Raw genomic sequence first — 27,521 nt, forward strand, 5'->3', positions numbered from 1 at the left:
ATGGTATCTATTCGGAAAATAAATTCTTCTAGACTGTTAGCAAAATGAATGATTATCGGATTTTTTGGGAGTTCTTGGAGCCAGTAGCCAACAGGTTTTAAATTAGCGTTAAGAAGGCCAAGTGTCCTGAACTTTGAAGAAGTGAAGATGAAGAGGTATTGTTGGCTATCGAGAAGGTCGGTTAAGTGGATAACTTCACTTACCTGGATAGTGTTATTGACAAGACGGTAGACAGATTTATGGTGTTAATAGTAGAATAGCCAAGGCCCAGAATATTTTTTCTACTAAGTAGAAAAAAACGTTAGGAATAATTGGAAGATAAGTCAGCAAATCAAAATCAGACTTTTAGAAGCTACACTGATGACAGTGGTAAAGTATAGCTGCGAAATGTGTGCACTCAAAATTAATATGGAAGGTTTATTTAGTGTTTTTCCAAGGAATTGAAAGATAAAAGATTACCGAAGATCGTCAATTTTGACTTACCATCTAGGGCCAAGCAAGAAGCTGGTTGTCATTAAATTGGACGAGAGGTTTTAAAGAAAAATACAAGGGAAATTATAATTTCTTAGGAGAGCTTAAAGAGGGAAGCTATAAATAGATTGGCATGGAGTTGGACTGTGCGTAGCTGTCAGGATACTTGGGGCTACATGAGTTTTTAATATTAGTAGCAGTAAAAAATCCACAGTGTTTCATGAATTTTACCTCTTAAAAATTTTGTTCCCCCTACCGTGAACAACGCGTTCCATTGTGGAGCAAGATTCCTCCTAATTATTTGAATTTTTACTCAAAAATGAATTTATTTGTACAAAGGCTATCTGATCCAGGTTCTGTGTGGCGACTTCGCTCTGATTTATTTACCTGTCTTTGAGTAAAAAAAGACACTTGGCATCAACAAAATGTGTTTATAGATGAACCTCTCTAGATGATAGATGAACATCGAGAAACAAAAATCTACATCAGAAGATCCACACGGAAAGATAACTGATCAAATCCCATGTCCTTCCTAAAGATGATGACAATACAGGCGCCTGTTGACGTCCGACCTCGTTATATATTTTTGAGAGATCGATGTGAATATCGATTGTTTGTGTTGATTGTGTCATTTGTATCGCAAATGACAACTGGATCATGCCTCCATTGATATTTTCTTTATGTCAGGAAGGTTCCAAAATATCCTTTGTTTCACAGTAAAGTTACCTGGCGGTAACTTTGGGTGCTTCAGGTAGATCGAAATGAAGCTGGTCCGGTTTCCTCCCACACAACTTCTTATCCTCAGAAAATCAATATTTTGATTAGCTATTAAAAAAACTTATGACATTATTTTTACGATAAAATTGGTCAAAAAATTACAAATTTTTCTTTGTTTACCTTATTCTGTTAGCGTCATCAATATCTAATTCCTAAAAAACTTGAATTTCTTCCTAAGTAGTATTTTAGTGGATTGATTGATGTTGTTATCACTGGAGCAGTTTTTGATATTATTTTTTTATTCTGGGAAATAATTAGCTTTTTAATATTTAGCTTTTTATGGCACACAGCACTTTGGCTCATGATTTTGTAACTGAAAATATCGGAGTTTCAACATTATTTTTACGATAAAATTGGTCAAAAATTTACGAATTTTTCTTTGTTTACCTTATTCTGTTAGCGTCATCAATATCTAATTCCTAAAAAACTTGAATTTCTTCCTAAGTAGTATTTTAGTGGATTGATTGATGTTGTTATCACTGGAGCAGTTTTTGATATTATTTTTTTATTCTGGGAAATAATTAGCTTTTTAATATTTAGCTTTTTATGGCAAACAACACTTTGGCTCATGATTTTGTAAATGAAAATATCGGACTTTCAACCACGTAATAAAAAGCTGAAGGAGATGACACTAAATAAAGGTAATAAACATGAAAAAAGGTGTTTTCCCTAGTTTTTGGTATTTGGAATATTGACAAATAAAATTCTCAAATAGAAAGAGAAAATAATTTTTTCATGCAAAATGAAACAAAACTTAGCCACTTTTTAAACAGCAAGGATTTCTAGGAAAGGTATCAATCCATTCAATCTATAATAGATTTAACTAATATACATTATTATGTGTTTATCATCCATTTTCTCCAAAAACTAGAGTAAAAGAAAGTCAAACTTAAACCGAAATTATGGAAAGATTTATTTTTCCCCAAAATTAAAAAAGTGTGTGCACTTGTCTCTTTGCAATTTCTTAAGCCTGTGATTAAGCTACAGAACAAGTGGGGATAGGAACTTACATACCGCTTCCAAATGGATATTTTTGAGTAAACTTCATTTACCACAGCCTAAGATCAACACTTCTGAACCGGACTTTACAACCGAAGGGGTTTGTACACTCCGGGCATATACATATCATACATTTTGACATAATGGCTGAGTGAAAAAAAAATTGTCAAGAGTATCTAGCTTTAAACTTGATCAGTGACTGAGAGAAGACTGGAAAAGGAAGAACTATTTTCTCTAACCTGGTCTTTTATATATGTGTATGAAGAATCCCCATGCGGCATTAAATGATTCCTCCAGATCTTCATGCTAAAAATAGCATAGTTAATTTGGTAAATCTCACAAAAAAAGCCGTTTTGCTCCCATATGCAGTGAACGTCACCAGTAGTATTGTTACTACTATTACTTGCTGCGTCAATCAGTATTACTACTAACGGCAGTCACGTTCATATGTTCCCAAAATATCTAGTATTTTTGTGAAATTTATCACTAATTATTAAAAGGATTTATCACTATTGTAAATTTTTATAAAAAAAACAAAACAAAAAACTGCTGATTCATCGGAATTTGAAATGGCTGAAAGAATCAAACAGAATAAGGGCCTGTGCCATCGGTTATGCACACGAATATAAAGGGCAGGAAAGATAGGGGGTAAGCGAAAGTAAAAAAAAAATTTAACTGGAGAGTTTGAAATTCTACAATGTTGAATATAGGTGGAATGATCTTATTTTAGGAAGCGTTTGCGAAATTGCAGATGGTTACTTTGGAAGGATAGTTGGAAATGCAGCTAGAATTAATCGTGAAGTCGCCTATGTTTTGCTGAAAAGAAGAGGGATTTTAGAAAAAGTATTATGAAATTAAAAGCAATGTAAGGAAAGTGGAAAAAGCTTATAAATATAAACTAAGGGGAAATGGAGGTCTTTGATAAAATTACTGAAGTTGTGTAAGATTCAACCAGAATTCATAACTGTCCAATATTCTAATTATCCAAAAGCAGAAACTGTTTTTCAGAGCAGTCTTAAAATTTATCGTTCGGAACAGCTTTTTTTTTTTTTTTTTAGCAGTTGCTGATAACCGCTTCTGAATAAGTCTAAACGAAACAAAGCCAAATTAAAGAAAAATGAGGTTTTTGAAATGTCGCGGTCATGTGATTATTCTCTGGTCAGTAACTGAAGTGTTTACCATTGTATTTTCCGTTTTTTATAACTTAATAGATGAAGATTAAGAAAAAAAAAAGAAATATGAGAATATCCACATGGAAAGCTAGCTGGTCAGATTATCTTGATATTAACCTCCAGGAAACAATGACACTGTTGGCGCTTGTTGACGTCCGTCCTCGTTTTATATTTTTGAGAGATCGGTGTGAATATCGAGTTTTGAGTTGTTTGTGTCATCTGTGTGGCAAACAACAACTGGATCATGTCTCTATTGATCTTTTTTTTATGTTAGGAAGGTTTCTCATGGTCCTTTTTTCGCAAAAAATTCAAAACACTTCCTATTATTGACTCCCTTAACCTGTGGCAGCTCTGTAATAGTGGAAGGCATTCTACGATAAGGGTGGGTAACCTGCTAAGGTTATTGGCGGTAGCTTTGGGTGGTTCAGGTTGATTTCAGTTAAGCTGGTCCGGTTTCTTACTACACAACTTCTTATTCTCAGAAAATAAATTTTTGGTGTGCTATTGAACAATTTATGACCTTATTTTATAATAGAATTGGGTTGATATACGAATTTCTTTCTTACTTTTTCGCATTCTATTACCTTCATCAATTTTTATTTCCTGAAAACTCAAATTTCTTCCTAAGTAGTGTTTAGGTGGATTGATTGATGTCTTTATCAATAGAGCACATTTTGATTTTTTTTTTCTGGGAAATAATAATTTAGCTATTTATAGAAAACAGCAATTTTGTATCAAGATTTTGCAGATTGAAAATATCAGACCGGTCTTTGATATTCAGCCCCGTAACAAAAAGCTGAAGGAGATAATTCTTAATAAATAATTAATATCAATAAAATAAAAAAATGTGTTTCCCCTAGTTGTTGGTATTTGAAATATTTTCTTAACATCAAGTGAAGAGTAAATTGAATCCATCTTAAGGTCACTAACTAGAAACACTTTTTGGACAAAACTAACCATTTTGGTTTCCCGAATGTTAAAAAAAAAACAAAAACAATTTTTACGACTATTAAAAACACGGAGGAGACCTTTCGGCTGAGGCTAAGGAAATTGATTTCATCATGCTCAAATAAACAAGGGACTACGATAATTTTGTGATAAAGGTTACTCTTAGTAAAGCACCAGTACCTTTTTTTCCCAAAAGTGCTATATAAATAACAAAATTTAATAAAGCGAGAATAATTTATCAAAGGTAAATTATTGCATTTCTTCCGAAGTTATGAAGCAGTTATGACCAAGTTGAAAGAAACAATGAGATTAAGCGCCAGTGTAATCTTTTCTGAATATGAATATAGAAAGGAGGGTAGGGGGGGGGGAGGAGCTGAGTTCGTTTGAGTTATGGTTATCCAATCTGTCTCTCAGTTACTTCCTATATTTTCCGTTAAATTAATGAGTCAAAGGTGTGAGTTAAGCTTAAATAAATGTTGATGGCTGATTTGAAAACTTATGAGTAAATTTTGATCATGTTCGAGCGAATTTTTGAGTGTCGTGGTCTTTAGACCCTACCCGCAAAGTGTGAAAAGTAAATTGGATACTGAAAATAAACGAATAGAAGTACACCTGGAAGAGGCGTTGGGGGACGGAGGTTCCTGTTGTATTTGATAGCAAAATTATGAAGAATTACAAGGATTACAAAGGAGTGAGTTTAAATCATTAATATTACTAATAAGTTCCTCCCCAGGCCCTCCTAATCCTCCTTTTAATAATTCATTAATCGCTTTTCAAGTTCATATTAAAGTTAAAGTTAGTTGCTTCTATCACTAGATTCGGTTTTACGACTCAATTGTTTTTTCCGTATTTTTGACTTCTGAAACTGTGGTAGTCATTTTATCATTATAATTTTTTTGAAAAAGCGAACGATTATTTGTTCAGGATTTGGGCTTTCTAACGAAATACATATGAAAGACGAATATATTTTTACTGTTTAGAATAAGTAGAGACTGCTGCAAGTCAAAGCAACGTCATCTGCCAAACCCAAAGTTTTTTTTTGATTTCAGAAGCTGATACTGACACTGTTCGTATATGTATCTCAGTATCCTGAGATACCGAGATATCCTGATATATGTATCCTGTTTTTTTGTCGATTTGTGAAACACAGGAGCATCCTATTTTTATTTTGCATATTCTCTTCAATTTCATTATATTTAAGTGACACTGAAAATCGTTAATATATAGGGTTTGCTATATACAGTCAGATATGTAAGAACATTTTTAACGCTGAAGCGTAATTAGATGCTAATCAGTTTTTATTCCGTGTTTGTTTTTTTTACCCCTGGGTTCTTCATTTCTCCCTCAGAATTAATTGGTGAGATAGTAATATTACTCAAAATGGTCTAGAAATCCGAGTAATTTGCTTTCTATGGGGATTTGAGTTTGAGGTGACTCCATCAAATTTTGAAAATATTTTGCTCATTGAAGGCAAAGCTCTTCGTGAGCTGTAGATTGTTTGAAGCCAAAATCCCATAAACGATTAATTTTTTTTTATTTGAAGGAAAAGTTGTGCCCCTCAATCTTGCATTACTCTTCATAGTCAGCCCAAATGCAGTTACTCTTTGTACACTCATTCCAACTAATCTGACGCTAAAACTTTAAATCTTTTTCAATTTCCATTCTAAAAAGAAGTGTCTAATAGAAGAATGCAAGGCCGAGAGAAGTTTTGTCTGGGTTCCAAAACGAGTCTAGTCAGTTACACGAAATTTTGTAACATGGTCGAAAACTGACTAAAAATTGAGCGTCTGGTTCGGTTCAAAGAACTGACTCACTCTAAAATTAAGCAAAGATCAAGCTGCCCCTAATCCTTTTCCAAATTAAAATCTATAGAAGAATGAAGGTATTGGATGAATTTCCAACGCGCCTAATAACACTAATTAAAAAATGCGAAAAAAATGCTAGTTGACACTCGGAATTGCAATGGGAAATCGGTCAATTGAAACTGAAATGCCAGAAAGTTTTATCTTTTCTGGCTGAAGTCTTCCTTCTGTTAGAACTGGTTTTTATGGTCGAAACAATGGGTGTTACTTAATAAGGATCAAATCTGGCCCATAGTGGCTTGGATTTTGAAAATGCATAAAAGAAGGTGTTTTGCGACAAAAAATACCATTTTTGCTGATTCAGGAATGGTAACTATTTGTTTGCTAGCTTTAGTAGTAAAATATTATTTTGAGAAACAAATAAATATAAATTATTTAAAAAGCTGTTAGTCACCCAAATGAAATGTCGAAATTACTTATCAGGGTTACGTTTTAATAATAAATATTTTTTATTTTTTAGGCATGGGAAAGGCAATGGAGAAATGTTTAAAAGGCAGTCCAATTTCGAGTCACTTTTGGAGTCGCATTTTGAGAAAATTTGATGCCAATTTTGGAAGTCTCATAGAAAAGTTTCAGGTAATAAGTGTGTAGTATTTTCACTTTTCGTATCGACGACATCGACGACATTCTGGAAGTTTTACTACCATTGTAAAATTATACACCTTCCTTACCAAAATAAAACAGCGAATATGGATTCCTACGACAATGTTAGTAAGTGAGAAGCTTCCTCTGGTAACTTCATCGCAATCCTTAGACGTATTTACTAAATCAGAGGCAGAGGAAACTCGCCACATTTTGAACAAAAAATGTTTTACACAGGCAAGGGTGAATCCAGGATTTTTGTTTGGTTGTGAAGTTTGAGCAATAGGAGCATGATTTACGAAAAGGGAAGTAAGTAGTAATTTTAGTAAAACTTCAATTAAACCAACTATCAGAGGTTTCAGAGCTATAGTAAAGAGCCATATTGGCTCTTTTTTAATGTTTTATTAATATTTATTTTTTCCCCAGAGGATCTTCATATCGAAGAAAAGGTTGTACAAAATTTGGACGGGGCTCGTTCGATTGGAAATCAGAAGTTATAGTGTCCTTTTTAAGAGTCATAATTGATCGGAGGGCAACCAGTCCCTGGCACCGTTTTTTTCCTAAAATGCATTCAATAAAAGTGTTAAGATAGCCATTTGGTTCAAAATAGTCTAAAGGTCAAATAACTGCTCCCACGTTTGACATCTCCTCACACAAAGGTTAAGGGTATTAAGTTATGGAAGTTGCTCATTTTTAACACATATGATTTTTAAGAATAGAAGGCATGTCTGATTCTGGACCTTTAATGGACCTTAGAGCATTTAATGTTTTATTAATATTTATTTTTTCCCCAGAGGATCTTCATATGGAAGAAAAGGTTGTACAAAATTTGGACGGGGCTCGTTCGATTGGAAATCAGAAGTTATAGTGTCCTTTTTAAGAGTCATAATTGATCGGAGGGCAACCAGTCCCTGGCACCTTTTTTTCCTAAAATGCATTCAATAAAAGTGTTAAGATAGCCATTTGGTTCAAAATAGTCTAAAGGTCAAATAACTGCTCCCACATTTGACATCTCCTCACACAAAGGTTAAGGGTATTAAGTTATGGAAGTTGCTCATTTTTAACACATATGATTTTTAAGAATAGAAGGCATGTCTGATTCTGGACCTAAAAAAAGCTTAGAGCATTAAGGCGAAATTTTAAGAAAATTTTTATTAAACAATTTTTATTTATCAGAGCATTAAGTCATGTCAAACACAATCAAAACAAACTATGTTTTTGTTGGATGGGAAAAGGAAATACAGCTACGTTTAATGAATGACTCGGGGTATTATAGGTTGAAACCTATGGTACTTTGAGGGGATGTTGAAGAGAGACTGGAGGGTAACCAGCCTCCCCCCTTCTTGTTCTGTTCAGGTGCTCCCTCTCCTTTAAAATGATCACATTTTCTTATGGCACTTGGTATTAGCCAAGTGATATATACCGCTCGCAATTTCTGTTGGTCTGTCTGTCTGTCCCAGTTTTGCTACTTTAGGGACTTCCAGGCAAGCTAGGACGATGAAGCTTGGCAGGCGTATCACGGACTGGACCAGATTAAATTAGAAATATTCTTTTCCCCAATTTAACATCTGAGGGGGGGGGGGGGTGGGGGACCGGTTAATTTGAAAAAAATTGAAAAAATGAAGTATTTTTAACTTACGAACAGGTGATGGGATCTTAATGAAATTTGATGTTTGGAAGGATATCGTGTCTCAGAGCTCTTATTTTAAATCCCGGTCAGATCTGGTGACATTGGGGGAGTTGGAGGGGGAACCTAAAATATTGGAAACCGTTTAGAGTGGAAGGGATCGGACAAAACTTGTTGAGAAAAATAAGCAAAAGTCCTAGATATGTTATTGACATAACTGGAACAGAACTGCTCTGTTTGGGGGAGTTGGGGGGGGGGTCAATTCTGAAAAATTAGAAAAAATTAGGTAACTTACGAAGGAGTGATTGGATCTTAATGAAATTTGAAGTTTGGAAGGATATCGTATCTCGGAGCTCTTATTTTAAATCCTGACTGGATCTGGTGACGCTGGGAGAAATTGAAGGGGGGGGAACCTAAAATCTTGGAAAACGCTTAGAGTGGAGGGATTGGGATGAAACTTGGTTGGAAAAATAAGCACAAGTCCTAGATACGTGATTGACATAACTGGACGGATTCGCTCTCTTTGGGGGAGTTGGGGGGGGCAGGGTTAATTCTGAACAAATTAGAAAATGAGGAAAGTAAAACAGTTCAAAATAGGGATGAAACCTTTTTATTGACAGTGAACAGATATAAAATTTAACTCGATATTTCGAACACATATACAGTGTTCATCATCAGCAGTAAAACTAAAAGACATGAATAAATGTTTGTCCTGGGTGTATCCGAAAAGTTCTAGTGAATGAAGATTTGGAGAATGTTGAGGGATTGGCTATGCTAAATCAAAATACACTATGTATATTCAGTTCATTAAAATGGAGAATCGTCAACATTATCAGTTGGTCTAGGGTTTTAAGTTGGAACTTACAGGACATATCGAAGAGGGGAACTTACAGGACATGTCAAAGAGGGGAACTTACAGGACATGTCATAGGGTATGTTGAAAAGTGATTGGAGGGCTGCCAGCCCCCTGTCATACTCTTTCTAGTTGTTCTAGCCCCAAAAGATTCAATCATAACTTTGCAATAGATATCTTGTTCAAAATAGTCAAAAGATCAAGTAACTGCCTTTATGTTGACAGAACCCCTCACAGCTTTGGAAAAAGATGCCGAACACAATCAATTGATTCTGGGCGTGTTTGGAAAGGTTGATGGTATTTAGTTAAAACTGTTTGGAATATTTAAAGGAATGTCAAACTGTATGAAAATATACTATCTGCACCCAGCTTATCAAAAATGTATGCCAAATATGTAAATAACAGCTGAAAATATTTCCTCATGGAATGTTGAGAGGAATGTTAAAAAAGTGGGTCGGAGGACAATAAGGCCCTTTCCTATTCCTTTTTTGGCAGTCCTCCAAAACTTCTGATTAAGATTTGAAGTTACCATTTTGTATTCAAAATAGTCAGTAAGTCCAATAGCTATGCCACTGGTGATGACGTGATCCCTCACAGTCCCTGGGACAAGTCGCCGAAATTGATGTTTTGTATTAAAGTAAAACTCCTAGAAAATTTCGAGCGGGATGGCAATCACAAAGAAAATACACTATGTCCAGGGTGGTTTGCAAAATGACGCAAGAGAAATATCTGGAGAACGACTAATGGTATTTAGTTTGAAGATACCTTGAAAAATGTGTTCTCAGAGGGGTACATCTGCAACATATAATTTAGAAATTAAATTGAATATTTACTTCGAACTTAAAGGAGCGAAATTCACTACAAATAGGATTTTGCCTTCTGTCCCCTTCCCCAACCATAAAAGTCAAAGACTTATCGTGTCATTTGCACCATATTGAAGTTGAAATCTATTAAAAATATTTTCTTCTATATTTAAAATATTGAGAAATAAAAATAAAAGGCCGTTGACTGGCAGAGACAATCTCTCCAGAGATGGCTCATTTGATATGAAATTGAAAATTCTAGTTCCCTTAACCGAGTCAAAAGGGATCAGAGGACAACTATGGCACATATGGTACATACGGTTAAGGCACATATGGTTCTTAAAGAAAGGATGCTCGTATAAATTTCAGTGAGGGCTCATTTAATTGGAAATGGAAAGTTCAGGTTCACTTTTTAAGAGTCAAAAGAGAACGGAGGGCAAATAAACCCCCACACGCCCTGTTTTCCCTAAACCCACTTGATAAAAATTATGAGATATCTATTTTGTTAAAAATAATTCAAACATCAGATAATAAAAACTCCAGAGTCGACACAAACCCCCAGAGGCCTGGAGATAGTGTTTTATATTATGCCCCAAGGGCATATAAGGTTCTAATGTAAGGGGAAGTCGTATAAGTTTTCGAGGTAGCTCATTGGTGGGAAATTGAAAGTTACTTTCCCCCTAGAGCCCTGGGGAGGGGTTTTAACTTATTATCTGGGGGTAAATATAGTTTTTATGGAAGACGTGGTCGTTTAAACATCGGAGGGGACTCAAATGATTAGAAATTGAAAGTTTTAATTCCCTTATTAATATTGAAAAGTGATCCGATTGCAACTAGACCTCCCCCCCCCTCCGTCAACCCTCTTTTCCCCAAAACTGTTTTTTATCGTTAATTTTGTTATATAATAAATATTACAATTAAAAAATAATTGTAATATAATTTGTAGTACAATATAGTTATATTTGTAATATAATTCGGTGCATCCATACTAACTAGGCATGTCAAGGTGTTCAGTTGCTCCTTCTTTTCATTTCTCAACATAACCTCTACCCCCTTGTTTGTTCTTAGTCCTAGTAACTTTGTCTAGTCTTCTTAACATTAATTTCAAAGCTATTATAGCACTCTGAACTCTAAAAACCTCTAAAATTTCATTCATTTTTCTCACACTTTCATCTAGGATGGATAAATCATCCATCCTTAATCTAAGTTAGCACCTTAATCTAAGTCTAGGAGTTTTACCTTCTCATTTGATTCTTTGTTCTGAAATTGCCTAAAATGTGGTCCTTAGGGCAAGGCTCATCAAAATGATCCGAATAAATTATGATAGAACGGAAATCTGTAACTCCTGATTTAATTCGAAACAGCTTCTTTCCGGAGATCCTACTTTTACCGCAGCAATGTTATTCTCATATGCAGCAATAATCGTTTTAATAGATATTTTCTGGTATACCCTAGTAGAATAGGGTGTCAATAATGACAAAGACCACACTGCCTTTCCATGATACAAATACAGAAGTGAAAATAATGAGGACTTTTTTTTCCCAAAACAGTGAACGAACAAAACCTATTTGAATGTTTCGGCCCTACATTTAAGGGGTGTCTTCAGCAAAGAAAATGAAAAATAACACGCTTACAATAAAAGTTCTTGGTTAAAAATCCATTTTTTAAAAAAGCCTAGGCATCATTACTTCTTAACGATAAGTTCAACCAAGACTGTATGATAAAAGCTAACATTTTACAAGCTAAAAAAGTTCATTCATTTCACTAACTGTATTTATTAAAAATTGGAATAGTTTCTTATTGCGATGTTTGCCTTTTCTGCAGCTAATCTTGTAGTTATTTTTGGATTGGGCTTGTTTTTATTGGTTCCTATTTTGTTTTATTTTGAATTGTTTCGTTAAATAGAACATAATGGTTTGGATTTTCGAAAATACAGTTGCTTAAAGCTGAATCGAAAGATATGTAGCTATTTTTAGATTTTAATGCTTTTTCAATACTTTCTTTGTGTTGCTGTAAACTTGTTCCTAAATTTTGGGGGGTTCGACCAATGTAATAATTTCCACAACTACATGGTATTCGATACAACCCTCTTAAAAGGGGTTTGGAGACTTTGTTATTTAGCTGTATGCATTAAGCAATGCTCCTTCACGTTATACGTGGCACATTTCTACTTTGTGTGATACACTCCATCTGGTGTATATGATTTTTGAAAATGAAAACACCTCAGATGGTAATCAATTCCATTGGCTATGGGTCAGTTTATGGTATTGTTGTAGGGATGATGTCTTTCACATCTGTTAAGGTGGTATGAATGAATGAATGAATGAACTTTGTTACCCGTAAAAGTATAAAAAACACAAAGTACGGAGTATTATCGATAAACAAAAACAAAAACGATAAACAGCGAAGAAAAAAAATTCAAACTAACAAAAGACAACATTGACTAATTAACCAGTATCAATATGGAAAAAAGGCTGCAGAGGGTCATAAACGTGAATTAATTTGATAGTCTTTGTACATAAATCATCACTGGAAGACCGAATCCGAGAAGGCACATCAATTAAACCAAATCGAGCAATTATTTTTTTGTTTCGGTGCCATCTAGGAAGCCGGAGGAGGAATTTGCAATATCTGAAATAAGGCGTACGTAGAGTATGTCGATCTTTCTTACGAAACAGTTGAGTCATGCCTGATAAAAACAAAAGTACTGGGGCGCAATAAGCGTTATAAATCATGCACAAACCGTTTCGATTGTAACAGCCTTTGTTTGGGGATATTTTTCCGTATATTTAGTTTAGGATTTAGTGTCATTTTCGTTTGGAGTGTTGAATTCCCAGAAGATAGGTGGGGTTGAAGATTTCTTCGAGATACATATTTTCGAAGATGCTGATGCTTTGCTAGTGGTTGTCTCTATATTACTGTTTTTGGTAACATTGAGATGTTTGGAGACTTTGTTATTTTGCTTTAATTTTGTTGTTGATTTTATTTTTTTGTCTCCGAAAATAAAATTTTTGGAAAACTCAGAATAGTTAAAATAACCTAAAAACAGTTAAGTGATTAAAAATATTTATCAAACTTACGTTGCGAATGTCCAAATCTCGTCCAATATCTCGTTTTACATCTCGTCCTTTTCATAACTCTTGATGTAAACTTCATTACAACGAAAGAGCAGAATGCAAATAGGGTTCTCCACTTTATCTGCCCTTTTGTAGCCAAGCTCGTCAGTGTTATAAAAATTTCATGTCTTTCACTGCGCTCATGTACACATTTCGCTATATTTGAAATTAGTGAAAATCCGTCTAGAATCAAAATAACAGTGAATCCAATCAAATACTTCATTCAAAAAATAATAGCGAGATAAAGAAAAATCACCAAGTAAAAGACGAATTGGACAAAATCCCTCAGTAGTTGCCAACACATTGTAATTTTTAAAATGTCATTAGCCTGCAATAATAGCTTAAACTCATATACTGACATGCCTGGCTTTATTGAAATCCTGTCTTTGTTCTAACCTTTTCATACATAGTGCCACAAACAAAACTTTCACAAATCCCGATGGCAGCAGTTACAGATTTGGCCATAGTTCAGTCTCAGCTACAATAAAAAAGTTTAAAAAAAATCATATAAAAATTCATATTTTTCATCCTGGCAAATGGAGGCCAAATGTTCACTGGGTTTTTATTTCATCATAAATACTTTTCAAGCTCGTGGGGTCAACGAATTTGCAGGATAGGGTTCCACCTGCTAAGGCAAATAGTACGAATTCAAATTTACTGACTTCAGTAGCCAGATATAATAATAATATAGTCAATATATCAATTAAAACATCGTCAAGCTTGAATCGGTTATGCCTCTATCCACTTCAGTTTTCTAATAATTTATCGTGTTGACGGTTTTTGAATTTTTTTTCGAAGTCGTCTCAATTTTGTCTTTTTGATAGTTGACTATGTTTGTATGTATTTTTTTAACATTTAGCGTGTTAATCATGGCTGTGTTTAGTCTTTTATATTTTCTCTTAATGTATTTAAATATTCTTCGGTAGAAAAACCGAATAGGCGAGACGCAAGTTCGCCGATAATGGGAATTAGGCTGGTTGACCTTCGATATTTACTTCTGTGAAAAAAGACTTCAAAAATTCGTATTGTGTTTGTTTGAGCTTTTGTATCTTTGCATTAAAAAGTTCAAATACTGCTTCCAACCTTTGTCTATATAGTAATAGGATGGCTTGGTGAGTAGATATTTTTAATGCATTTTCCTTAGTTAATTCTGGGAGAACTTCGAAATCGTTCTTTGCTGGTACATCAGCCATTGCTAGTCTTGCACAGGTCTATTTACCGTCGATTGTTCAACAATCTTCTAAATTTGTCAGTTGGACAATTTTCATCTCTATCCATGCATTCTGTATTACCATAGTCAGTATATATTGATGGTAACAGAATGTTGATTTTATTCTTTTACAGAAATATTGGCATTTAAATTTGTGTTTTGGTTTACTTACATTATTAGTATAATTTGTTGTTATTTCTATGCCTTCGGTATATTTTATTATTTCTGGTATTTCATTTCTACGTGTTATTATATATGATTCTATTTGAGTTCGTTTCATTTCAGGTGGCATGGCTTCTGATGTGGCTTGAGGGATATTAGCGTTAGACTTTTCCTGGGTTAGCTTGATATCAGTCAGTTTGGCTTGAGATGTGTCTTAAGACTTATTTATAACATTTGTAATCTCTTCATCTTTTGATTTTCCAGCAAAGAAACTGGATAATATCTGTTGACGCCACAATCTATTGAAGTAATTAAATTCATATATAGACATGCCAGGCTTTATTGAAATCCTGTCTTTGTTCCAACTTTTTTCATAGATAGTGCCACAAACAAAACTTGCACAAATCCTAATGGCAGCAGTAACTAATTTGGCCATAGTTCAGTCTCAGCTACAATAAAATAAGTTTAAAAAATTCATTTAAAAATTCATATTTTTCATACTGACAGATGGAGGCCAAGTGTTGAGTGGGTTTTTATTTCATCTGGAATACTTTTCAAGCTCGTGGGGTGAACTAAGTTGCAGAATAGGGTTCCACCTGTTAAGGCAAATGGTGCGAACTCAAATTTACTGACTGGTAGCCGGATATAATAATAATATAGTCAATATATCAATTAAAATTATGGTCAAGCTTGAATCGGTTATTACTCTGTAGTAAGTATAACTACATGAATATAAACTATTATTGATTAAATGTTAAAAAAAAATATTCCTTTTCGAAAATTCAATTAAATCCCATTCGAAAATCTTTATCAAGTTTTAGCCGGTTCTGCGTACGTCAGTTAACGTAAGTTAACGTCAAGAAAAGTAGCTGGTTGGAAAAATGTGGTTTTTTAGGAAAGTATAAAAAGTAAAGTCTTCTAGCCTTGGCTCTCTTGGTTTTAAGTCATATGTCGTCTAACTATACTGCAACCAAAATAATATACCATTAGTCTTAAGTAAGTGTGGTCTAGGTTGTAGGTTTTGTTTGGCGTTTTCATAAGTGTTATTGATATTCTCGTGCTTGCAATGCATTTTCAGTTAATACAGTAGTTGAAAGAGTACCTTGGATTTCCTTAGTTAAAACTGGGTCAGGACCAGCGCATACTTGCCCAGGCATTCGGGATCGACTATGGTGTTGCTGATATAACGCTTGCGGCTGCTAGTACTGGGTGTTTTGAAACCGGCGGGCTCGCCTTAACGAGCGTTAAGGATCCCTGAGAAAGATTCACTTCAGGCAGCTGACCGTTGGGCTTTTACAGTCTTCAGTCGCAGTGAACCGAGTGACCAAAAGCGTTACAGTTTACATTTTTACCGCAGGCATTTACATTTTTTTTCATTTTTTCCATTTCCATTTCCATTTTCTTTTTTACAGCATTACGTTTTGGCACACATACAAGAGTAAGTGTGGATTTGTCTTGTAAGGGCTATTTAACCAAACCAAAACCCATCGGTAGTGTCCCATAAAAAGATTTCGATTGAAAGGGGCATGCGAATTTCATAAGACAAATATGCGCAGAACAAAACAAATAGTGTTGGGCAGACACTGGTACTAATAAATCCATGGTATGCACTTGTGGGCTAACTGCTAATTATATCAGAAATCTCTAATCAAACCGAAAGACCAACTTTTCTGCGAGATAGGACCAGCATTAGAGATCTATTGACTCATATAATGAAAGGATCGAACAGAACAAATAACCTTGGTAAAAAAAATCTAAAATAATACTGATACTTAGAATAAAAGACGGGGACTCCTTTTCCGTATGGGAGAGTATTGTAATAAGTAAAACTACATATATATAAACTATTATTGATTAAATGTCAAAAAGTATTCCTTTTCAAAAATCCAATTAAATCCCATCTGAAAATCTTTATCAAGTTCTAGCCGGTTCGGCGCACGTCAGTTAACCACAGAAAAGTAGCTGGCTGGAAAATAGTGGTTTTTTGGGAATTCCTTCTTTCGTACTAAGATCGTTACGGGTACCCTGCATCTTACAATATATATGAAAAATCTGTATTTTCAATAACGGATGCTCTAGTTGTCCCTACGCCTAGCCAAATGCATATTTTTTTTTTTTTAACTTAATAAGATTTAATATTTCTGATTGTGTACAACAAGAGTCAGTAAATACTTGTAACACTCGTGAAAAACGGACTAGTGGGTCCGGGTTTCTTCCAGTGGGTTATCTCATCCTAAGACCTCCAAACTTATGCAAAATCTTTTATAATCAGCTACTTGTATAGTCTAATGTCTAGTTTGTTTGTTTTCTACCCATGTGTCAAAATTTAATAGTTCTGTGGCCTTAATCCCGGCAAACACCTAAGCGATAAATTGAAAACCATTTGGGCAGTATTCACAAGAAAAAATTACAGATTCTAATGTTGACGAGCTATTCTACTTTCTCCACTGCGGAATATTACTTCTGACTCCTTTCAAAGTTGACAATAGCAAACTGTGAGTTGATACTTTGTCGCTTTGCTTCTCTCCATGGAAACACCATTTTACGAAATGTTCACAATTTGTTGTCAAAAGATTGTGGTTTCGAAATTCTGGCTGTGAGGCATTGCTATGTGCAGCAAAAAGGGTAATAAGGACTACTTCTTCTCTTGGTCTTTTATCATATCCAGTAGTCTGTTCTTTATCAATCCTCCATTTTAAGCTCACTTCAATTTCCTTTTCCAAATCGCAAAAAGAAAAGGGCCATCCAGGTATAAGCCAAAATGATCGAGAATTGTCTGGGTCACCTTGACCATGCATACGTACAACAACGTGTTTGAAAGATTTTATGTCCTCGTTATCTGCAACATGACTCCAGTGCCCAATTTAGACAACTCATTGACAGTAGAAGGTGTTGAAGGTGCTTCTTTGAAATTCCAACAAGCCTACAGGATTAAGATCCTGGTAATTTAGATCGTCTAAATTTTTGGTACTTGCCCGCCATTACGAATCATTATATCTTGAATCTTTATTTTCTATGGGATAATTGTGTTCCCTTATGTCGAATGCCGGTAATGTTCCTTTCTCATCTATTGCGGCAACTGCCCATTCAAATAGTGCAGAAATATCTCTGTGCATGGAATTGTTTTCCAGGGCATCTAGAATAGGTAGAATAGGCATCATTAATTTCTGGTTTCTAAAAATTTTGAATTTTTTCTTAGAGCTGTTTTTTTCTTTTATTTTTCATTTTAACGCTTTCCAGCAAATTGATTGCGGTAAACCATAGTTTGGTGCAAATATGCGTAATCCTGAAAGTCCAATGTTCATAAATTTGCTACAGTTTAGATATGTGATTTTGACTAATGGATCCTTGCCAGTTACAATTTCACAAGTCTCATCCAAAGTCCTAACTATCCATTCTAACTTCTGTTCCTGCAAAGCTTTTACTAGAGTCTTTGTTAAGTTGTTGGTTTAATACATTTCATAGGTCCTTGTTATCTTTCATGATTGTGAGATGATTTCTACCACTGTTTTCAGTTTCAATAAAAACTCAAAACTAGCAAAAGTTCCTACCTTGCCAAAAATCTCTGCTAAAATGGTTAGTTCACATTCTCGTGAATAATCTTTTGTTACCATGTTATGTCGCTTTCTTTTCTTGCAAAACCACCGTAATGCGGAGGTATCTCCCATGGGCGCTGTAAAATCAATTACTTCTATAGAATCCATGCCGATAATTGTCTACAAAACGAACCAACTTGGAATTGGATCGCTTCTATGGGGGTTTCACATTTAATACAATTTTTTTCTTATTACTTCAAAACTAACCTCGTCGGAGGTAAAACATGACCCAACGAACCGTTTGGAGAGACTCAGACTCCTGTGGAAGCCCTAATCGTTTTCTTTTTTACCCATAATGCTTACTTGACTTTTTGGTAAGAATCTGAGTGAGACCTAATTTTTGCCGCTTCGTCAAATTTTTGCATTAATTTTTCCTCTTGTTGTTTTGCTTTTAATTTGAGCTGTTTGGCTACCTGAGCTGCAAATTTTGACCGACCTTTTGGAGACCCAGTTTTGTGAACTTTCCTCCAAAGTTTTTCTCGAAGCGTTAACCCTTCTGATCCATGGGCTTCGGTATCGGTTGACGACTCTCCGGTTTCCTCTGAGGTCATTTTCTGTCGTAGTCCGACGGGAGTATTGTAATAAGTATAACTATATGAATGTAAACTATTATTGATTAAATGTTAAAAAATATTCCTTTTCAAAAATCCAGTTTAATCCCATTCGAAAATTTTGAAACACAAAGAGACACTGGTGCTAATAAATCCATGGTATTATTGAGTCAAATATATATATATATATATATATATATATATATATATATATATATATATATGTATATATATATATATATATATATATATATATATATATATATATATATATATATATATATATATATATATATATATGTATATATATACTTACATACATATATATATATATATATATATATATATATATATATATATATATATATATATATATATATATATATATATATATATATACTAGCTCTTGGGGTGGCGCTTCGCGCCAACCCAACACCTAGTTGGTGTTGGGCCCCCCCAAGCCCCCCGGCTTGCGTAAGTCGTTACCCGCCATATTAGTTACGCGCCATTGTAGTTGTGTCTCTGTGTCCCACCTGTGAATATAGATAGATTTATATATGTGTTTCAAACTACGTAAAACTTGCGAATATACAACATTCTTGGCTTTCCCATTGTCTGTGCATATACAAAGCCTTATGCACTAATAATGGCGTTTTATGCAAACGCTCTTTTTACAAACAAACAAACATGCATACACACAACTCGTTTTTATATAGATAGATAGATAGATAGATAGATAGATACAATACAAATTAACTGCGTAAAACTTGTGAATATACAACATTCTTCGCTGTCAAATTGTCGCTGCATATAAATAGATTGTCAGGTTTACCGGCCCTCGAACATGCAACGTACAATTGTCCAAGGGAAAAACAATCAGTATTAAGATCTATACCACATTTTTCTAATGATTGACCTTGAGCTTTGTTAATGGTGATTGCAAATGCTAATCGAATTGGGAATTGCAATCTTTTAAATTGAAAAGGCAGATCCGTTGGAATCATGGGAATGCGAGGAATAAGAACAGCCTCACCCTCAAAAGGCCCTGTTAAGATTGTGGCCTCTATTAGGTTTACCATTGTTTTTTTTTTACGGCAAGTCGCGTGCCATTGCAAAGCTTTGGTGGGTTGATATTTCTTAAAAGTATTATTGGTACGCCTATTTTTAGTTGTAGCACGTGTGGTGGAAACCCTGAAAGATCCACGGAATTTAAAAATTCAGATGGATAATTAACCGCTTCATTTGGTTCCAAAACTGTGTCGACTGACTTGTAAAGGACTGCCTGGTCTCGAATCTTGGTCAAAACAATATTGTTGATTTCGTGGACGTCTATATTTTTGGGTGCAAGAATCGCTCTTTCACTTAGCCATTTATTATTTTTATAATTGTTTAGAATATTCGGAAATACTTTTTCAATCAATTCATTTTTGGACGTCACTAAATTACAGAAATCAGCAGGTAGTTTTATACGTCATGAAATTGAGTCTACTGGGAGCTTTCCGTTTCCAATTGCCAGCAATTGATCTGAAAATGTTTGACCAGAGTCATCGTTTTGCAATCGGACACGCATATTTGTTGTTAATTTTAATGTTTTTACGTGTGCCCATAAATTAGAATTTTTCAGGCAAGCATTAATTTCGTCTGCAGGGGTTGATCTCGGTATTATAGGTAATGTTTGCCTGAAATCTCCCGCAAGCAATATTAATGTGCTGCCAAAGTGTTTCGACTTCCCTCGCAAATCTTTCAAGCATTGATCCAGAGCCTCGAGCGATTTTTTGTGTGCCATTGTGCACTCATCCCAAATAATAAGTTTGCATTGCTGCAATACTTTACCCATCCCAGATAATTTGGAAATATTGCATGTGGGAGTTTCTGTAGAATGCAAATTCAGAGGCAATTTCAAAGCGGAATGAGCAGTTCTTCCACCAGGCAGCAATGTTGCGACTATTCCGGACGACGCAATTGCCAACGCTATATCATTTTTTGATCGAATTGATGCCAGAATCAGTTTTATCACAAACGTTTTACCAGTACCTCCTAGCGCATCCAAAAAGAAAATTTCTCCAACGTTGTTATCGACACAATGCATTATCGTATCATAAATGTCTTTTTGTTCCGACGTTAACTTGGAAATGTTATTTTGTACATACGACAATAGATCACTCGTACTGTAACTTTGTTCACGATCCAATTCTACACATGTCAGAACAGCAGCGATACGGTTAGGTGAAGGCATTCCCAAATCCTGAAGAGGTTTGTTTGCCATACGTAAGCACAAATCTTCTATAATAACTAAAGTGTATTTATAAATTTCTGATGTAAAATCAAAAGTCATATCTGACGTCTCTAACTGTTTTCGATGGAGTATATCTTCGGACATTTTTGACTTATATTTTTCCCATAACTCTGTAGGAGCTGATGGAGAGCAAGTTGGTAAAATGATGCCGAACAATGCACGAATTTGACTTGGAGTTGACGTTTCGCACGCATCATTGATGCAGTTATCCCAGTGTTGGTCATTCTCCAATAAATTCAGAGCTTGGCATGCACTACGGTAAGTGTCATGTATAGTACCGTTTACAGTTCTCAAATACTCAAAGGATGTCGGACCGGGTACATTCACCAAAAGCAGGCGTTGAAAGAAGCATTCATGTTGATTGGGGTGAACGGTGTAGAGTCTTCCTATCGTGGTATCTTTGAAGATGGTAGGTTGGCCGTCGACTAACTTACCCTGTTTTCTACGTTCAAATACTTTATTTTTAGTATTCCACGTGTAATACGAAGGCACTTCAGTATACAGCAGTTTTTTTTTGCAAAAGAACCATTTTTGCAAAGCGAAAAGAAAGCGGTTAACTTTGTATCCGGTGGATTCAGGGCTCTTTGTTGCACGTTGGTTTCCGAGAAATAAACACGTTGACCATTCTGTAAATGTACCGCTAAGTGAACACCAGCTGGACTACGTTCATGTATCGGAAATGAAAGAATTCGCCAAACAGCTTCATTACTGCTTATATATCTTCCAGCCTGATATTGTACGATTTCGTCGATATCATTGATTTCGGGCTGCAAGCCAAAAACTGCCATGTCACTGCCTTTGTTGACGTATTTACATATGTATTTGATTGCCTTTACGGAGTTACAGTATTCAACGTTTATGTGTGCATTAAATGTTTTTGATAATAACGGGGAATATGGAACAACCCACTGGTTATCTACTTCGATGGTGGTACCGTTACGCCTCTTTATTATTGCTGTTTTACCGCCATCTTCAGTAGATCTTCTTCTATATTGTGGGTATCCATCATTGCCAGTAGTTGTGTTGGATACTAAAAGTCGAGGATATTGCTTTGTGCACCTTCCTTTGGCCATGCATGGTGAATTTTCGTTCAGTGCACCGCAAGGTCCATGTATCATATTTTTTACAATAATATCATGTAACCCCTTATCGACATTTTCATCAGGTATTTCAGCGGAAATCACATTATCAATTTCGTTCGAAGTAATTTTTTTATGTAGCCAGATTAGTATATGTGCATGTGGCAAACCTCGCTTTTGCCATTCCACTGAGTACATCCAGCATCGCACTGACTCAAACACTTCAAGTTTTACTATGTAGTTTATCAGTGATTTCAACTTTTGCCGGAAGATTCGGGCCGTAATGTCATGTCTGTGAACCGCCGATTGTCCTTGAATTAAAAGCTGCTGTATCTCGTCCCAAGATTGATTACATGTAAATGTAATAAATAAATCTGGACGACCATAGAGACGAACATACGCAATAGCATCATGAGCATATTCATGCATATGACGGGGACTGCCAGCATATGACGAAGGTAAAATTGTTAATCTTCCCACGTTTGTGGTATTACCGTCATTTACAACTGCATCTCGCAAATGAATGTATTGTTCAGAGCGGAGCTTGGTCTGATTCAGGCGGATATATAGCAAACGTTCTGATTCAATTTTAGCATACATATCAACGACGTATTGGTGAAACAATTGACGGCATTTTAAAATATAATTTTCTTCATCCTGCCGAATCATTACTCTATAGGAATAATAATGCATTGCACTGCATTTCTTATTCATTTCTTTGTTAGTGACTGGATTCATCAATTTAATATTAAAGTGATAGCCGTCGGCTCCATCCCAAAAAATGATAGGATATTGTAGGGCATCGTAGCATCGATGAGTTTCAGCAATTCTTAACAACTGAGCGTTTCGCTTATGAAGAATAATATCTCGAGGTAAAAACTGATCACCGAACATAACGATTGCCACTTCGTCGATAGTTGGAGCATTGTATCTACGCACATGTTGGCCAGGAGGCGTTTTGTCAGCGGAAATAACAATTTTATGCGTATCAGTAGGCATCAAATCGATGGCTGTTTTGAACAGACGCACTAAATTATTATTTTCGGGGAAAAGATGTTGCAATTGGGAAACGATTGTCCTTTCAACTTTGGGAGAAATTTCGCAACGTGCATTCAATTCAGAATTTCTATCACTGATGAAGTACAATTGTAAAAATTTATGATTCTCGCCTGAGAATGGTAGAAGGGACCCTGCTCTATGATAAATTTGCCCTTTTACTTTGAAAGTAGACATAAATTGATCTGGATTTTTGATTTGGGCTCCAAACGACGTCATTTGGAAACATGAGTTATATTTTCTGATTTTTGACAAAAAACGCTTAGATTCTGACGTAGTTTCAGTAAGGAAAGTCTTCAATGGCTCTGGTGGTGCAGCCAATAGAGGAAGTTTAACTTTTCCTGAGGCGCAACACATTCCCATTGTTTCACCATTGAATTTCAAGGCCTTGCAATAGGGACAAATTTTAGACATAGTCCCGATTTGAACACATCTACTCAAGCTATAATCATCGACTGGGCTGTACCTGAATGCCAGGCGATAACTTTCAGGTTGCTCTGATTCCTCGGCACGCTTTCTTTTCTTACTTTCTCTATCAGCAGCAAGCCTGATTTCTTGCTGTTCTTGTGATTCCTCGGCACGCCTTCTTTTTTCACTTTCTCTTTTAGCAGCAAGTCTGGTTTCATGTTGCTCAGGTAGTTCCTCGGCATGCCTTCTTTTTTCACTTTCTCTTAGCAGCAAGTCTGGTTTCGCGTTGCTCTGGTAGCTCCTCGGCACGCTTTCTGTTCTTTCTTTCTCTATCAGCCTCAAGCCTGTTTCCTTGCTGTTCTTTTGATTCCCCGGCACGCTTTCTTTTCTTACTTTCTCTATCAGCCTCAAGCCTGTTTCCTTGCTGTTCTTTTGATTCCTCGGCATGCTTTCTTTTCTTACTTTCTCTATCAGCAGCAAGTTTTTTGGCATAGACCCTTTGAGCATCTTCCTCGGCTATTGCCATTGTAAGTTCATCAGTCATTTTAAAGTTAAACATTAATAGATTTCTACGTGAACGCATGTCTTAAATATCTTAAATGACGTCACCGTCATAACAAAAATGACGACAACTAACTTCATGACGTCAGTCAACACACAAACATGACGTCACCCGACAGACATACACATCCACAGACAACTTATTTTTATATATATAGATATATATATATATATATATATTTGACTCAATAATAATTCAATATATATATATATATATATATATGATATATATATATATATATATATATATATATATATATATATATATATATATATATATATATATTTATATATATATATATATTATGAAAAGAGAAATCATCAATGCCAAAGCACAAACACATAAAAAAAAGAGACAGAAGGAGAAAAGGAAGACTGTTTTCCTAAATTAGTTATTAATATAGACCAGCACTTGAAGGAGGCCTTAACCCTACTCATCCATACAATCACATAGGTCAAACAGCATAGCCATACACAATCAGCCATAAAGAAAAATCCATGGACAGGCAGTCATGTCGTCAATAAGTATAAGTCGTCATTTACCAAACAATAAAAACAATAAAGACAAATAATTCAGAGGCAACAACCCAACACAAGGGCTGATCAGGAGAATACACTTGCCTATAGGGTTTCGGCACGTTAAATTCTCTACCCAGTCAAGTGTTGTGCCTACCAAAGAATTTCCATGGCATCCCCTTGTCAGGTATCACCACCAAAATACATGTCTATGAAAAAAACCCAGCAAATGTAGAACAACCAAGTAACCCCAAAACATGATTATCCTGTTAATATATTCCTCTTTTTAGCAACAATAGGTAAACTGAATATGATAAAATTTACCAAATCACAAATATTAACACTTTACCAAAAACCTGAATGAACTAAACAATTATAGAATTCATCTTTACCATGTGGCTATTTAAAAAAAAATCCGCTCTATTAGAAACACAATTCAAAATAAATGGCGCTTTATCATCTTTTCGCGAACCTCCGAAATCAGCCGAAAATTTCCTTAAGTATTTCTAGATAATTCTTTTGGTATTTATTTAAAAGTTCGTTATAATGAAAACTAACTTTTTTAAATTGCCAAATTAATTTATTTGCAGAAAAACCTCTTAATATCAATTTTTGGCTTAAGATTTTACATCTATTTATAAAATTAATATAATTACTACAAATCCTTGCATAACGAAGTAACTGTGAGAAAAACGCCGAATATTTGATACTTGAGTGTATATTACTTTCAGGGAATGGGAAACTAATCACTTCAAAATCAAAATCATCCGTTTTATTATACATTTTAAAACTTAATTTATTATTATTAGAAATATTAATATTTAAATTTAAGAAATGATCTTCATGCCCAGCGCCATGACTAGGTTCAAGAGTAAGTTCTGATGGATATATATTTTTAGAAATATCAATGAAATCTTTACAATTAAAGACCAAAATATCATCTAAATATCCTTTATTATTTGACAAAACATGTTTTAAATTATTTGGATTATTCTTATCCATCATATATTTATATTCTAGTTGACTTAAAAACAAGTCAGCTATAAATGGGCTGGCATTCCCCCCCACGGGAATTCCCACGATTTGCTTGTACAAATCACCACCAAATCTTATATAAGTATTGTATAAAACAAATTCTAATAACTCAAAAATCATATCCAAGCTATAACATCTCATGTTAACTGTAGTCTTAAAGCAGTTTTTCCTTATAGCTTTTTTATCATAAGTATCTATTTTTAAGAACCTTTTACTAGATAAGAGGAAAGATTTCTTGATAACAGTTTTTAAATTATCTAACACTGCATCAAGTGATAAATTAGTATACATTGTCACAAAATCGAAAGACTCAATTCTTTTAGCTGAAACCATTGTTAAAGAATCTATCACCTGCAGTGAATTATTAATACTCCAATATGGATTAAAATTTGAAAATTTTTTAATACCAGAACAATAGGTTTTAAGTTTATTTATAATTTCCTTTAAAATTAAAGAGAGGGCAGTAGCAGCAATGCGGGTTGGACATTTAGCTGCTCCAGCAATAATCCGCGGTTTAGGGGGATTCTTATAAAATTTTACAGTCCAATATAGGAAAGGGAACTCTAGGAATTCCTGTAGTTGTGGCAGGCTATCATATTGCTCGCACCATCACACCCGTTTCAAATCCTTCATATCATCATATCATCCTTTCAAAACGAGTTAATCAAACATACGAGATCTTATCTCGTCACATTCGTCAGAATTTTTCATCAAAACAAGATTTTCTAGCTTTTAAACAAGTATAAGTAGTTAATAACTATTTCAGTGTCCCTTTTTTGTATTGCAAAATTCAAGTTTTAAAATGAAAAAAAATATCTGCAGATCAGCTTACAATGTAACAGGTCCTTGAACCACCGTTTCCTCCTAACCATTTTTAATCACACACTTTATCAGTACCACCAACATGGTATCTGCTGAAAGTGCTCAATGGTTGATTGGTTAATGGGCCAATATCTTTTGGAAATTAAAAAGTAGTCTGGTGCCTTGATGGCTTAATTACATAGACATGGTCATGGCTTTAGAAAATAAATGGAATAAAGAATAATTGCTGTTTAAAAAATGGAACAAATACTGGACCTAGTGCAGCAAAGCACTTTTCAAGGTTTGAAATTATAGTTGCATGATTTTAAGGGCATTTGCAGGAAATTTTCATACCTCTTTGAAAAAATTTGCTATTTTTCATCAATTCTATTTCTAAAGATGACTTTTGATGTAACTTGTTTGAAATATGAAGATTTTCAAAATCATAATTATCTGCAAACTTGCAAAATCTTGCTAAAATTATTTTAAACACGTTCACATGCTTCAGGGAAAAGTTTATTACCTTCAGGTAGTCTATTAAACTCACTTCTGTCAGAACAGTTCTGAACATTTCTAATGAGAGCTGAACATTTTGTTCGTCTAAGACTAAGATTTTCGAGACCGCTTTTTTTTTTTATCAAATCAGCTAGGTGATCAACTGATCAGTGTATAAGAAGTTGTGGCAGCCCATCATATTGCTCGCACCATCACTCCCGATTAATAAGTAAAATAGCACATTAAATAAGTAAAATCATTATAACAGAATTGTAAATAACACATCATCAGCAATTTTCTAAGCATTATTACTGCACCTTTAATTGCAGTACTGTCGAAGTGAATTCAAGAACACTCTTTAAGGATATCTAACTACTTGGTAAATGTTAGATGTTTTTATTTTTTACATATACTATTTTTTGCTTTTTTTATATTTCTGATGTATGATTGTGTCGAAAAGAAAACACAATTTACTGTTTCATAGCCTCTTAACTTATATACATCAGTAATTTTTATTTACTATTGGGACTGGATATTGTTATATA

At 34.6% G+C, this 27,521-nt stretch overlaps 1 long non-coding RNA gene across 3 annotated transcripts in view; it reads left to right on the plus strand.

Moving 5' to 3' along the window:
- LOC136041041 (uncharacterized) overlaps positions 1 to 15,681 on the plus strand; it is a 38,048-nt gene extending 22,367 nt beyond the window's left edge. Inside the window, exons 5-7 of one of the 3 annotated variants that reach the window (XR_010620953.1) lie at positions 1,789 to 1,889; positions 6,690 to 6,805; positions 14,706 to 15,681. This is a non-coding gene — a long non-coding RNA (uncharacterized LOC136041041). Of the gene's footprint in view, positions 1 to 1,788; positions 1,890 to 6,689; positions 6,806 to 14,136; positions 14,286 to 14,705 lie in introns of those variants that run through there. The other 2 variants (XR_010620951.1, XR_010620952.1) reach the window with 2 other exon arrangements.
- Positions 15,682 to 27,521: the final 11,840 nt, after the last annotated feature.

The sequence above is a fragment of the Artemia franciscana genome, chromosome 21, assembly GCF_032884065.1.
Source record: "Artemia franciscana chromosome 21, ASM3288406v1, whole genome shotgun sequence".
Classification (NCBI taxonomy): Eukaryota; Metazoa; Arthropoda; class Branchiopoda; order Anostraca; family Artemiidae; genus Artemia; species Artemia franciscana.